The sequence below is a fragment of the Euleptes europaea genome, chromosome 3 (genome assembly GCF_029931775.1).
Source record: "Euleptes europaea isolate rEulEur1 chromosome 3, rEulEur1.hap1, whole genome shotgun sequence".
NCBI lineage: Eukaryota > Metazoa > Chordata > Lepidosauria > Squamata > Sphaerodactylidae > Euleptes > Euleptes europaea.
Window position 1 is genome coordinate 57,777,633 of NC_079314.1, and position 12,624 is coordinate 57,790,256.

The window sequence follows — 12,624 nt, forward strand, 5'->3', positions numbered from 1 at the left end:
TGCCCATGTTTTTCATGAAAATGCATGTTCCATTGGACCAGTGAGCACAACCAACAATGAGAGCTGTATCAAAAATGCATACTGAATTTTGGGGTACCAGTTTGCCTTTTTTAAGTGTGCAAAAATCCATTAATGATTATTTATTCAGGGACACTAGTGTTAACAACTGTGTTCCATTTTCCCCTCAGTTATTTTTAATCAGAAATATTACCTTTACTGGGAGAGAAGCTAATTCAGACTCTCTTGCTGCATATGCTTGAGACTATGATCAGGAAACATAGCAATGTTTTGTGTCACTTTTACGTAAAGGTGTTTCTGTTTTTTGGTTTCAGAATTCCTTTGCAACCATGAGGGCTAAAAACAAAAAGAAAACCATAAAGGAAATTTAGCATTTGGGGAATTGTAACAGAAGCAAAAGAACTGCGTAGTATTTTTTTGGTTAGAGCACTACACGTTACCTTAAAGGGGGGGGGGTTTGCATACATTATCCCTTATCCCTGCCTCAGGAAACATCTCTTCCTACTGTTATTATTAGGACTAGCCAGTAATGAAGGCACACCAAGGTGCTTAGGATCAGGTACTGTGTCCAAGGCAACATTGCATTTTTCAGTGTATTTTGGGATAAACTAGATGTGACAGCAAACCTGGGTGCAGAATAGGGTCTGTCTCCAAATTACCTGTGGGGTACAGGTGATTTCCCTCAACTTTCCTCCTTGAATTTGTGTTCTCTCATTGGAGCTTTCTATAAAATGTAACTCTTGACGTGGAAGCAAGTGGATTAGGAGTTCCTCCAGGACATAACCACCAGCAGTCTTGCTTTATAGGAAACAGTGTCTTTTATTTACAGTGCACAGATAAAACATACCATCACGTAGACTTCTCCACTACTACTTCCAGGCTGTAATTGGTGTTACAGAAGCACAGTTACATAGCCTTATATACACTCACTGCAGCTGATCTGAATTAGGCCACCTGTAGACCTGCCCAAAGCATTGCATCAGCAAACTGCCCAGATCCAGATTCTTGCAGTTCCCTTTGGTACCAGCAAGGCTATTGCTTCTGCTTACATCATCTTTGACCTCCCAGATCTCTCAGATCCGACAGCTATCACACAGCTGTTACTGTCAGATTATTACAATCAACTTGATATTCTGACAACTCCAGTGGGAGAACAGTGTCCTTTTTAAAATAAATAAATAGTTTCAGTTGGAAAAGCACAATGGGGGGTGGGGTCAGCACTCCCACCCTGTTTTCTTGACCATCAGAAGGACCTAGATTGGCCCATTAAGTCTACTTGCACTTTAACGCTAACCAGCTTTATCATTGTACAATAACTTGTCTGAGGCCCCATCTGCACTTGTCTGAGGCCCCATCTGCACATCATTGGGTATTGTGGGATAATTTGCTACTGGATTATCCTGTATGGACAAGCCAATCCAGCTGTACCTGATTTACCATAACATAAAGATAGTGCAGTTTCTAACATTGTGTGGATACAACCTGATAGTCCTAAAAATAAACTTTAACATGTTTAACTTGGGTTTGTTCTTGCAGCCCAAGTAATAGTCATCCATGCTTTTTGAGAGATGGGGAAGCAAAACAATTTTAAAATGTTTTAAAATTTGAATATTCTAAAAATATAGCCCCTTCATTATCAATGATGTTTGTATATTTTCTAGGCTCATATGGAGCTTGGCTTGCACATACAGTTTAAAATCAGTACTCTGCGTCCCAACCAAGCTTGCTTACCTGCTGAGCTTATTCCATTGTGACTTGCAGGGTATCCTCATTCTAGTTAATTTTGGGGGAAGGCAGGCAGCAGAAGGGAGAAAACCTCATGCCACCTTTAGTTGGTACTAGCCAGTCTGACACATGGGGAGATAATTAAGCATGTTTGGTGGATTCGATCAACCTGTGGGTTGGTCGTTTCCTTTAAAGTCTATTCCCTTTTGTTGAAATGCCATTCATGATCTTTTGTAGGTGTCTGTTCAGATAGGCTGCAGAGAGCTTTTCCTGCTCCTTAAAGTGCCCTATGAAAAACAGGTATAGAAGATCTTAATGACTGAGCTGTCAAACCAACAGCCGTGGATTTGGCACTTGTTCAGAACTCATCTAAAAATTCCATTAGGAAGAATCGTAAACATGGAAATGTGATTGTATTCCTTTTTGTTATACAACAGCTGTAGGCTGAAATTTGCTGCACGTTTTTTAGAGATACCATATATACCCATGTATAAGCCGACCCGCGTATAAGCCGAGGTGCCTAATTTCTCCCCAAAAATGGGAAAAAATTAGGCACCCGCGTATAAGCCGAGGGTCGGCTTATAACCCCCCCCCCCCCGCGCGCAGGCTTACCGTTCCTTCTGGGCTCCTGGCGGCGGGCCCGGCGGGGACGGCGTAGCGGCTGGGAGAAGGCCGCGGGGGCGGCTGGGCGGCCTCCCCGCGGCCACAGGGCGCCTCTAAAGGCCGCTCCCGGCCGGGAGAAGGCCGCGGGGGCGGCTGGGCGGCCTCCTCGCGGCCGCAGGGCGCCTCTGGAGGCCGCTCCCAGCCAGGAAAAGACGGCGGAGGTAAGTTCCCCCCTCCCTCCCCCCTCTACCGTATTGACCAGCGTATAAGCCGAGTTCGGCTTTTTCAGCCCTTTTTTTGGGCTGAAAAACTCGGCTTATACGCGAGTATATACGGTAGTTTTCTTTCCATTTTAGATTTTTGGTGTTTGTGGTTTAATAGTTCCTTTCTGATCAGTGGCCACTACACGTGGAAAGCAAAAGCCACAGTTCATTCCACTGATGTAACCAGAGAACAACACCAGGAAAAACAGTGAAAACCTGAATATTTAAAATTGTCACTCCTTGGGTTCCAAAAAAGAATATAAAAAATCAGAGAGTGGCAAAAGATGTCTAAGTGGAGATGGCTGGGTTGTATGACAGCAAACTGGTTAACAGATGTGACCACTGTAGAATTCTGGGCTTCATGGGCTATATATGAAACTTAAAAATCTCTGTAAGCATTATGCAGTGGTGGTCAGCTGGACAGTTTGAAAGTGCACATTGCCAAAAGAATGAAATTTTAATCACAACCAAGTAGTGTGAATTGATTGCAAAACAATGGCTTACCATTTTTACTTTGCATTTCTGTGCTCATAGTGATGAAATCTCACCCTAAACAACGCATATGTGCTGGGGAGGTAAAGGGGAGGGGGTAAACCAAGAGAATGAGAGAGAGGTGGATGAGAAGGCAAGAGGACAGATCTGTGATATGTAGAAAAAGAGATCAGAGTGATGGGACAGAAGGTAAGCATGGATGGAGGGGAGATGTTCTGCTGATTGGGTAGGTGGACAGAGGGAAGAAGAAGAGTTTATACCCCACTTTTTCTCTACCTTTAAGGAGTCTCAAAGTGGCTTACAATCGCCTTCCCCTTCCCACAACAGACACCTTGTGAGGTAGGTGGGGCTGAGAGAGTTCTGAGGTAATTATGAGTTCTGAGGTCACCCAGCAGGTTTCATGCGTAGGACTGGGGAATCAAACCCGGTTCTCCAGATTAGAGTCCGCCATTCTTAACCACTACACCACGCTGGCTCTCTAGAGCTCTCTAGACCTGTACATGTTATTTGGAATTTATTTGGAATTTACCAGGCAACATGTTGGCCCAAGTCCTGTAGTAATTAATTGTAACTGAATAACCAGATGTGTAACTCTACCCCATTGCTTCCAGTTACCCATGGGGGGGAGGGAGACTTTAGTTCAGGAGCCAAATTCATTTGTCTTGTGGGATGATTCAGAGGTAAAGGCAAATTAAGTTGTGGTACAGTAGGAGAAAGCTCTGTAGTCTTTTTCCCGTTATGCTGCACAACACTACCAGAATTCTGAATGTCAACTCTTGCTGCGCAGTCCTACATAGAGCTACTCCAATCTAAGCTCGTGCACTTGCATGGTCAGTTGTGCAAACATGTACATTTTTCTGGAAAATGCACTTTTGACAATAATTCTTACTTTTGTTGTAAATCTTATTTTCACAATCATACAATGAAATACTGCAAATAATGTAAGGATCCAAAGCTTTTAACATGTTTAACATGTCAGATTGTTTTATGAAGTTTGACATTGCGGTAATTGTTGTAATCTTCATTTGAATTGTCATATTCCATTAATAGTTCACATAAGAATGGTGGCTGAACTTCACATACAAACACATGAAGTTGCCTTATACAAAATCAGATCATTGGACTATCAAGGTCAGTATTGTCTTCTCTGACTGGCAGCAGCTCTCCAGGGTTTCAAAGGTCTTTCACATCACCTGCTATCAGATCCTTTGCACTGGAGATGCCTGGGATTGAACCTGGGACCTTTGGCATGCAAAGCAGTTGCTCTGCCACTGAGCCACAGCCCCTCCCTTGTGTTTGCCTGAGCTGCCCATTTTTGCGGGTCTTTGACTACAGTGATGTAATTTCACATTTGTATTTTCCCCCCAATGTTTTCCCCAAATTAGTGGAATGTAATGGATATGTGTGTTGCAACATAATTTATTTCCATGATGCTGGGGAGCCATTCTTTTCTAAGGGTGTGCTTTTCTTATTCATCAACTTAATGTCACATTTTGGAATGAGCTGTGTTCCCAAGGTTTCCTTTGCATTCTTATATGGAATATAGCAAATCTCTCAGCAGTATCTGCATTGTTTTTTTAACAGAAATGTATTCCTTGCTTCCTGCCCAAAACTTATAAATGCCTGTGTGAAATCTGTATTTGTTACACTCAAGAGGGCACACCTTTCCCTTGCCTGGGAATGCTTGTGGATAGACAAGGAGAGCTGCAGGCACTGATCTGCCTAGTTTCCATTGACAAGGATCTTTGTTTATGAAATTATAATCTTGTTCAGTTGTTCCCTGAATGGCCCATGTTTGAGTGAAATTTAATCTTAATGTTCAGGCTTTTGTGATATAATGGGGTAATATGAGCACCATTAAATTATGTATATGGAGATTTATATCCTGTCCTTCGACTATAAAATACTCTCAGTTTGCAGCTTACAAATAAAACAAGAAAAATAGCATAAAATGTAGCAATACATAATTTAAATGTATTCAAAATATGCCAATAGCATGGCTAAACATCTTTAAGCAACAGCAAATATAAAGATAAAGAATATTGGATGCAGTTAAATTAAAAGCTTAGGCAAGCTGGATGAAACTCTGATGTCTTAAAGATAGTAATGAGGGTAAACATGTCTGTGAAGGAGGGTTCTGTACTGGGGACACCAGAACAGAAAAAAGCACTATTTTCCAGTGAACACTCAAAGGGAGGGCTTCATAAGATCTTCGTATAAGAGGAGATAGTTATTTAGAGAACCTGGACCAGAACAATTTTGTGTTTTATGGCTGAAAGCCAGTACTTTGAACTGAAACCGGAAATAAACCGAAAGGCAATTAAGATATTTTCATACCAGCGAATGTTCTTTCAAAATATTGTCGAAGGCTTTCACGGTCAGAGTTCATTGGTTCTTGTAGGTTATTCGGGCTGTGTAACCGTGGTCTTGGAATTTTCTTTCCTGACGTTTCGCCAGCAACTGTGGCAGGCATCTTCAGAGTAGTAACACTGAAGGACAGTGTCTCTCAGTGTCAAGGGTGTAGAAAGAGTAATATATAGTCAGAAAGGGGTTGGGTTTGAGCTGAGTATTGTCCTGCAAAAGTATTGTCCTGTAAGTATCAAGATAATGTGCTAATGAGGGTATGGTATGTTAATATGGAACCATTGTATCCTGAAGTGATCTGTTAATGTGTGTAATCCAAAACTAATCTGTATGGCTATTGTTGAATGTTGTCTTTGTCTGGAGGTGTTTCAGGGCAGGAAGCCAAGCCTTATTCATTCTTAAACTCTCCTCTTTTCTGTTAAAGTTGTGCTGATGTTTGTGAATTTCAATGGCTTCTCTGTGCAATCTGACAAAATAGTTGGTAGAATTGTCCAGTCTTTCAGTGTCTTGGAATAAGACCCTGTGTCCTGTTTGTGTCAGTCCATGTTCAGCCACTGCTGATTTCTCAGGTTGGCCAAGTCTGCAGTATCTTTCATGTTCTTTTATCCTTGTTTGTATGCTGCGTTTTGTGGTCCCGATGTAAACTTCTCCACAGCTGCAAGGTATACGATATACTCCTGCAGAGGTGAGGGGGTCTCTTTTGTCTTTTGCTGATCGTAGCATTTGTTGTATTTTCTTGGTGGGTTTAAACACTGTTTGTAGGTTATGTTTTTTCAAAAGTTTCTCCATCCTATCAGTGACTCCTTTAATAAATGGCAAGAATACCTTTCCTATGGGAGACTGTTTTTCTTGAGTTTTCTGATTTTTGTTTGGTTCAATGGCCCTTCTGATTTCATTCTTGGAGTAGCCGTTTGCTAGCAGTGCGTGATTTAGATGGTTAGTTTCTTCCTTGAGAAACTGTGGTTCACAGATCCGTCTTGCACGGTCCATTAATGTTTTGATTATTCCTCTTTTCTGTCGGGGGTGGTGGTTGGAGTTTTTGTGTAAGTAGCGATCTGTGTGAGTTGGTTTCCGGTAGACCTTGTGACCTAACTGAAGGTTTGATTTACGGATGACAAGGGTATCAAGAAATGGGAGTTTACCCTCAATTTCCTTTTCCATGGTAAACTGAATGTTTGGATGGATATTATTAAGATGGTTTAGAAAGTCCATTAATTTTTCTTCACCATGGCTCCAAATGGTAAATGTATCATCTACGAACCTGAACCAGACTGTAGGTTTGTAAGGTGCTGATTCTAATGCTGTCTTTTCAAAATATTCCATGTAAAAGTTTGCTATTACTGGACTGAGTGGACTTCCCATAGCTACTCCATCAATCTGTTCATAAAATTCTTGATCCCATAGGAAATAACTTGTTGTCAAACAATGGTGAAATAAGGCTGTTATATCTTCTGGAAAAATCTGGTTAATCAATGAGATTGTGTCTTTAACTGGAACCTTGGTAAAGAGGGATACAACATCAAAACTGATTAATATATCCTTTGGATTGAGTCTTAACGGACTGATTTTGTTGATGAAGTGAGTTGAATCTTTGATGTAAGAAGTGGTTTTTCCAATGTGGTCCTGTAGGAGGGTGGTCAAATATTTAGCTAATTCATATGTTGGGGAACCAATGGCACTCACGATGGGTCGGAGTGGAACGGAATCCTTATGAATTTTAGGTAGTCCATATAATCGTGGTGGTTGTGCTTCAGTCTTGCATAGTTTTCTGTGTGTGTCGGGATGAAGAGTGGAATTCTTGATCAGAATGCTAGTTTTCCTGGTAACTTTGCAAGTTGGATCTCGTTTTAGTTTTTTGTATGTGGCAGGGTCCAGAAGTTCCTCAATCTTCTTTTTGTATTCTTCTGTTTTCATGATCACTGTGGCATTGCCTTTGTCAGCAGGAGTATATCGTATACCTTGCAGCTGTGGAGAAGTTTACATCGGGACCACAAAACGCAGCATACAAACAAGGATAAAAGAACATGAAAGATACTGCAGACTTGGCCAACCTGAGAAATCAGCAGTGGCTGAACATGGACTGACACAAACAGGACACAGGGTCTTATTCCAAGACACTGAAAGACTGGACAATTCTACCAACTATTTTGTCAGATTGCACAGAGAAGCCATTGAAATTCACAAACATCAGCACAACTTTAACAGAAAAGAGGAGAGTTTAAGAATGAATAAGGCTTGGCTTCCTGCCCTGAAACACCTCCAGACAAAGACAACATTCAACAATAGCCATACAGATTAGTTTTGGATTACACACATTAACAGATCACTTCAGGATACAATGGTTCCATATTAACATACCATACCCTCATTAGCACATTATCTTGATACTTACAGGACAATACTTTTGCAGGACAATACTCAGCTCAAACCCAACCCCTTTCTGACTATATATTACTCTTTCTACACCCTTGACACTGAGAGACACTGTCCTTCAGTGTTACTACTCTGAAGATGCCTGCCACAGTTGCTGGCGAAACGTCAGGAAAGAAAATTCCAAGACCACGGTTACACAGCCCGAATAACCTACAAGAACGAATGTTCTTTCACTTCGGGCATGGTCACTTTATCCTCCTTTAATCCCTGTTTTAGCCAGGATCAAACACACATTAGGTGAAACACATGCGTTCGAACCTGGCTGAATCCTGGCTGAAACAGGGATTAAAGGAGCATAAAGTGACCATGCGTTTTCGCCCATAGTGAGTCCCGGTTTGCAACCTGGCTTCCATATTTTGAGCCAGGTTTCTGAGCAGAGAGCCAGTGCAGCATAGTGGTTAGAGAGAACCTAGGGTCAGGGAGACTGGGGTTTGAATCCCCATTCTGCCATGGAAGCTTGCTGGGTGACCTTGGGCCAGGTATACACTTTCAGCCTAACCTACCTCACAGGTTGTTGAGAGAATAAAATGGAGGCAAGGAGAAGGTGGTGATAGATTAGCTGCAGTCATTCTTGTGCCCTCATTGGGGAGAAAGGCAGGGTATAAATGAAGCAAGTAAGTAAATAAAGACATGACCTAGGCAGTCCTGCATACAACTTACTCTAGAAATCATGCCTGGATATTGTCATGGATCGCTGTGGCTAGATCTTCTCTTTCCTAAGGAGGATGCAGCCAGTGCATCAGCGGAGGTGCTGAGAGTAATGGCTGCCAATTGTGCGTGCATCATCAAAGCTTCATCTAATCTATTTACTGATTCTAAGCACCGGTTCAGAATATCTACTCTTCTATCTGGATTAGCTGGAAAAGAGAAATAGCGCAGGGTATCATCTGCATATTTATGATCTCATCCCAAACTCGGTCCCCCGTGCCCATAGTCCACCAAGGACCAACTTCTGGAATCTGCCTGCCTTGTAGAAATGAAAGCACTGAAGCACAGTACCTCTCATTCCCACCCCAAATAAGGAATCCAGAAGGATATTGTCATGGATATTACTAAAATCTATGGAAAATGCAAAAAGGTAAATAGGGTTGTACTTCTGCTGTCTCTCCTGGCACATGTCATCACCCAGAATGACCAAGGCCCTAAAACTAGGCTGAAAGTTGCCTTTAAATAATTGGTATCATCCAATAACTGGAGCTGAGCTGCCACCATGTGCTGCCCCTGCATATCCCAAGTCAAGATGAAAGAGGTTTGAACAAACAAGTTGTGCTAACTATACCTTTCCAAATACCTCGTGTGAATTCTCAAGCTGCAACAACTGCAACTCATTCAAGAAACTGAAACCAGATGGTACCATAGGATCTGCCAGGTTTTTTACCTACATTTACCAGAGTCCATGGAACAGATTGGGCTCTGGTCATTGGGAGAGGATATTTAAGAGTAATTGTGTTAACCAGTATTGTAAGGGTCAGCCAGGGAATTAACAAAACTACAGCTACCATCAAGAAATCCTTCAAACAGTCAGAAAACTATCTGGCTCCATTTATCTTAGGGAAATGGGGCTGCCAGCCTTCTCTCCATGACAAGGGGATTGTCGTTACTTCCCCACTTTCCAGTCAGCGTGTCCACCCTCAACTTGTCCAGCCCAGAAGACCAAATCCAATTAAATATTTGCTACATGTGTATGGTCTATAATCTTCTGGGATAGCTCTATGTTTGTGATGATAGGCAAGGTTTCCTGAGCTGTTGCAGTTTGTTTCTGTTTTAGCCAAAATAAGTGCTTTCGCTCATAAATTCCAACCCAGAAGTAGCAATGTTCTTCAATCTGTAACAGCATAGTTGTGTTTCTCTTCCATACTAGGAATCCTATTACTATGCATATGCAAATATAGATTGTTGGACTGGTACATGGTTATTGAGGCAGTTGGTGAGTTCTTGTTGCTTCAGAGGAATTTAGCTTTTGCAGAAATTCTGTACTTGGGTGGCAGACAGTTTTGAACCAGTGTTAACATGATTGCTGTGTGTGAAGGAAGCAGATACACTGAAGCCAAAAGGATGATGATGTAAGTCTAGAGTGCTGTGAACAGGAGATATCAACTGGCAACTTTATGCTCTGCTACTAACTTGGGATGTTTTTGAGGAGGGTTATGGAAGCTGCATAGTAAAGAACTTGGCTTTACGTTCATATTAAAGATATAGTTCAGGCAGGCCACATGAATTACATGACACCTTAGTGAAGAGTTAACATTAATTTTATATGGGCAATTATGCTCACAAATTTATAACAAATACATTAGGGCTGTGCAAAAACAATTAGTTAAAATTCAGGTTCAGGTTTATTGGTCCCACTTTTTTCAGGAAAAGCCAAAAAGCCAAATTTCCCATACTGGTAAATGTGGGAATCCGACTTTTTTCTGGGTTTCTCAAAAAAATTGGGTCCAATAAGGCCTATGGGGCTTTCCACGGCTCCTGGGAGGGCATTATTGCATTGTATCTCTATGGAGGCGCAGGGCGAACTTTCCAACCATTTAAGGCCCGTCTCCTCCACTGAGATACATTGCAAAGATCACACTAAAGAATCTGAACACAGCCACTTTGCCAATACTTTTCAGGATGGGAGAGACCCCTTCCAGACTCCATAACTCCGGACCCCCTTACCCAATCTTAACCAAACTTGGAGGTTCTTGCAAGGAGAGTCCCTTCTAGGTAAAGGTCCCCTGTGCAAGCACCGGGTCATTCCTGACCCATGGGGTGACGTCACATCCCGACATTTCCAAGGCAGACTTTGTTTATGGGGTGGTTTGCCAGTGCCTTCCCCAGTCATCTTCCCTTTACCCCCAGCAAGCTGGGTACTCATTTTACCAACCTCAGAAGGATGGAAGGCTGAGTCAACCTTGAGCCGGCTACCTGAAACCAACTTCAGTTGGGATCGAACTCAGGTCGTGAGCAGAGCTTTTGACTGCAGTACTGCAGCTTAACACTCTGCACCACGGGGCTCCTATGAGTCCCTTCTAGATACCCTGAAAATTTGGGACCTCAACCTGCAAAAATGCCCCCTTCCCCAGGAGCTGCAGAAAGACATTCCCGAATAGCCAGATTTTTATCCAAATTTTTCAGGAACGGCAAATTTGCTTTGCCAACCTCCTGGATTTTGTGGACTCGGTAAACCCGAACCAGAAATTTACCGGAATGGCATTTATCCGGTATTTTTTGGTGCGGTTTTTACCGAATGCACAGCCCTAAAATACACTTCAAAGTTGAGGAAATCTATGAATAGACATGAACAATAAAAGGTTCTCCAGCCAAGGTTCTTCAGAACGAGAAGTAGTTATGGCATAAAGTAGAATGTCCTTCCATTCATTCCAATTAATTAAAAAACAAAACAACCTAGCAGCTACTGGAAGAAATGAGTAGTGCTGTTCCTAACAGATCCCTTACCTGTCTTATCAGTAGATAAAGTGATAGCTCATATATGCAGCAAGTAAAAACACATGGTGTTGCTCACACTGCAGGATTTCCCCACCTCCCTCTTCCTCCAGACAGGGCTGCCCAGAGAGAAAAGCATATATTGGGGGAAAGAGGGAAGGGAGCTTAAGGGAGCAGAGTTAGACATTTTGATTTGTTGTTATGACCTGTTTTTAGTGGCATTTTTGTGCATTACAGAATCGCAGCAATATATCAGAATTCACAAATAATTGAAAAGTGCCATGCTAAGGTGTTTTTAGACTAGACATAAGAAAAAATTGTAAAACCACCTTAATTGGTGAAGATAAAAGAGAGAGAGAGCTTAGCATATCTACCCTACATAGTCAGCGTGGTGTAATGGTTACGAATGGCAGACTCTAATCTGAAGAACCAGGTTTGATTCCCCACTCCTCCACATGAGTGGCAGACTCTAATCTGATGAACATGGTTTGTTTTCCACTCCTCCACATGCAGGCTGCTAGGTGACGTTGGACTAGTCACAGTTCTCTCAGAACTCTCTCAGCCCCACCTACCTCACAAGTTGTTTGTTGTGAGGAGAGGAAGGGAAGGTGATTGTAAGCTGCTTTGAGATGCCTTAAAGGTAGAGGAAAAAGTGGGGTATAAAAACCAACTCTTCTTCTTTAGACAGAATGGAAAGACTGGAGGTAACTGCTTTCCTTGTACGGGTTCAGATCTAGCAAAATGGATCTGTTCAGGTAAACTGTACTTTAAGAGAGAGCATTTAAACCTTTTGAGCAGTTAGGAACAAAGAGTTAAGCAGCACCAATAAGCAATATTTATTTGTCCTATGAGGGAGCTGCCCCTTTGTTATTACCATGATATAATTGGGAAAATGTCATAAGAGGCAACAGCTATGTGGTAGTTTAACGCTCAAGCAATACAAGATCATATGCACAACCCAATTCGCTGTTGCCCAGCTCAAGATGTGATTGGTATGTAAAGTTGAGGTGTCAGTGGTTGTATTTCTTGGTTACCTTTTCCAGTTGCAGAGGGGTAGTCTTTCCATATGCGCACAAATACATTTGCTGTTCTTCTAGAGCTGTTATTTCCTGCCGGCTATCAAGAGAAAATAGATTCCTTTGAAATGTGGTGTTGGAGGAGAGTGTTACGGATTCCGTGGACTGCCAAAAAAACAAATCAGAGGGTTATAGATCAAATCAAGCCTGAACTGACCCTAGAAGCTAAAATGACTAAACTGAGGCTGTCGTATTTTGGTCACGTCATCAGACGACAAGAGTCA

The 12,624-nt window shown here is 42.1% G+C and overlaps 1 protein-coding gene across 10 annotated transcripts in view; it reads left to right on the forward strand.

Annotated features, from left to right (window-relative positions):
• CADPS2 (calcium dependent secretion activator 2) overlaps nucleotides 1-12,624 on the forward strand; it is a 401,370-nt gene that overhangs the window by 150,417 nt on the left and 238,329 nt on the right. The window lies entirely within an intron of this gene.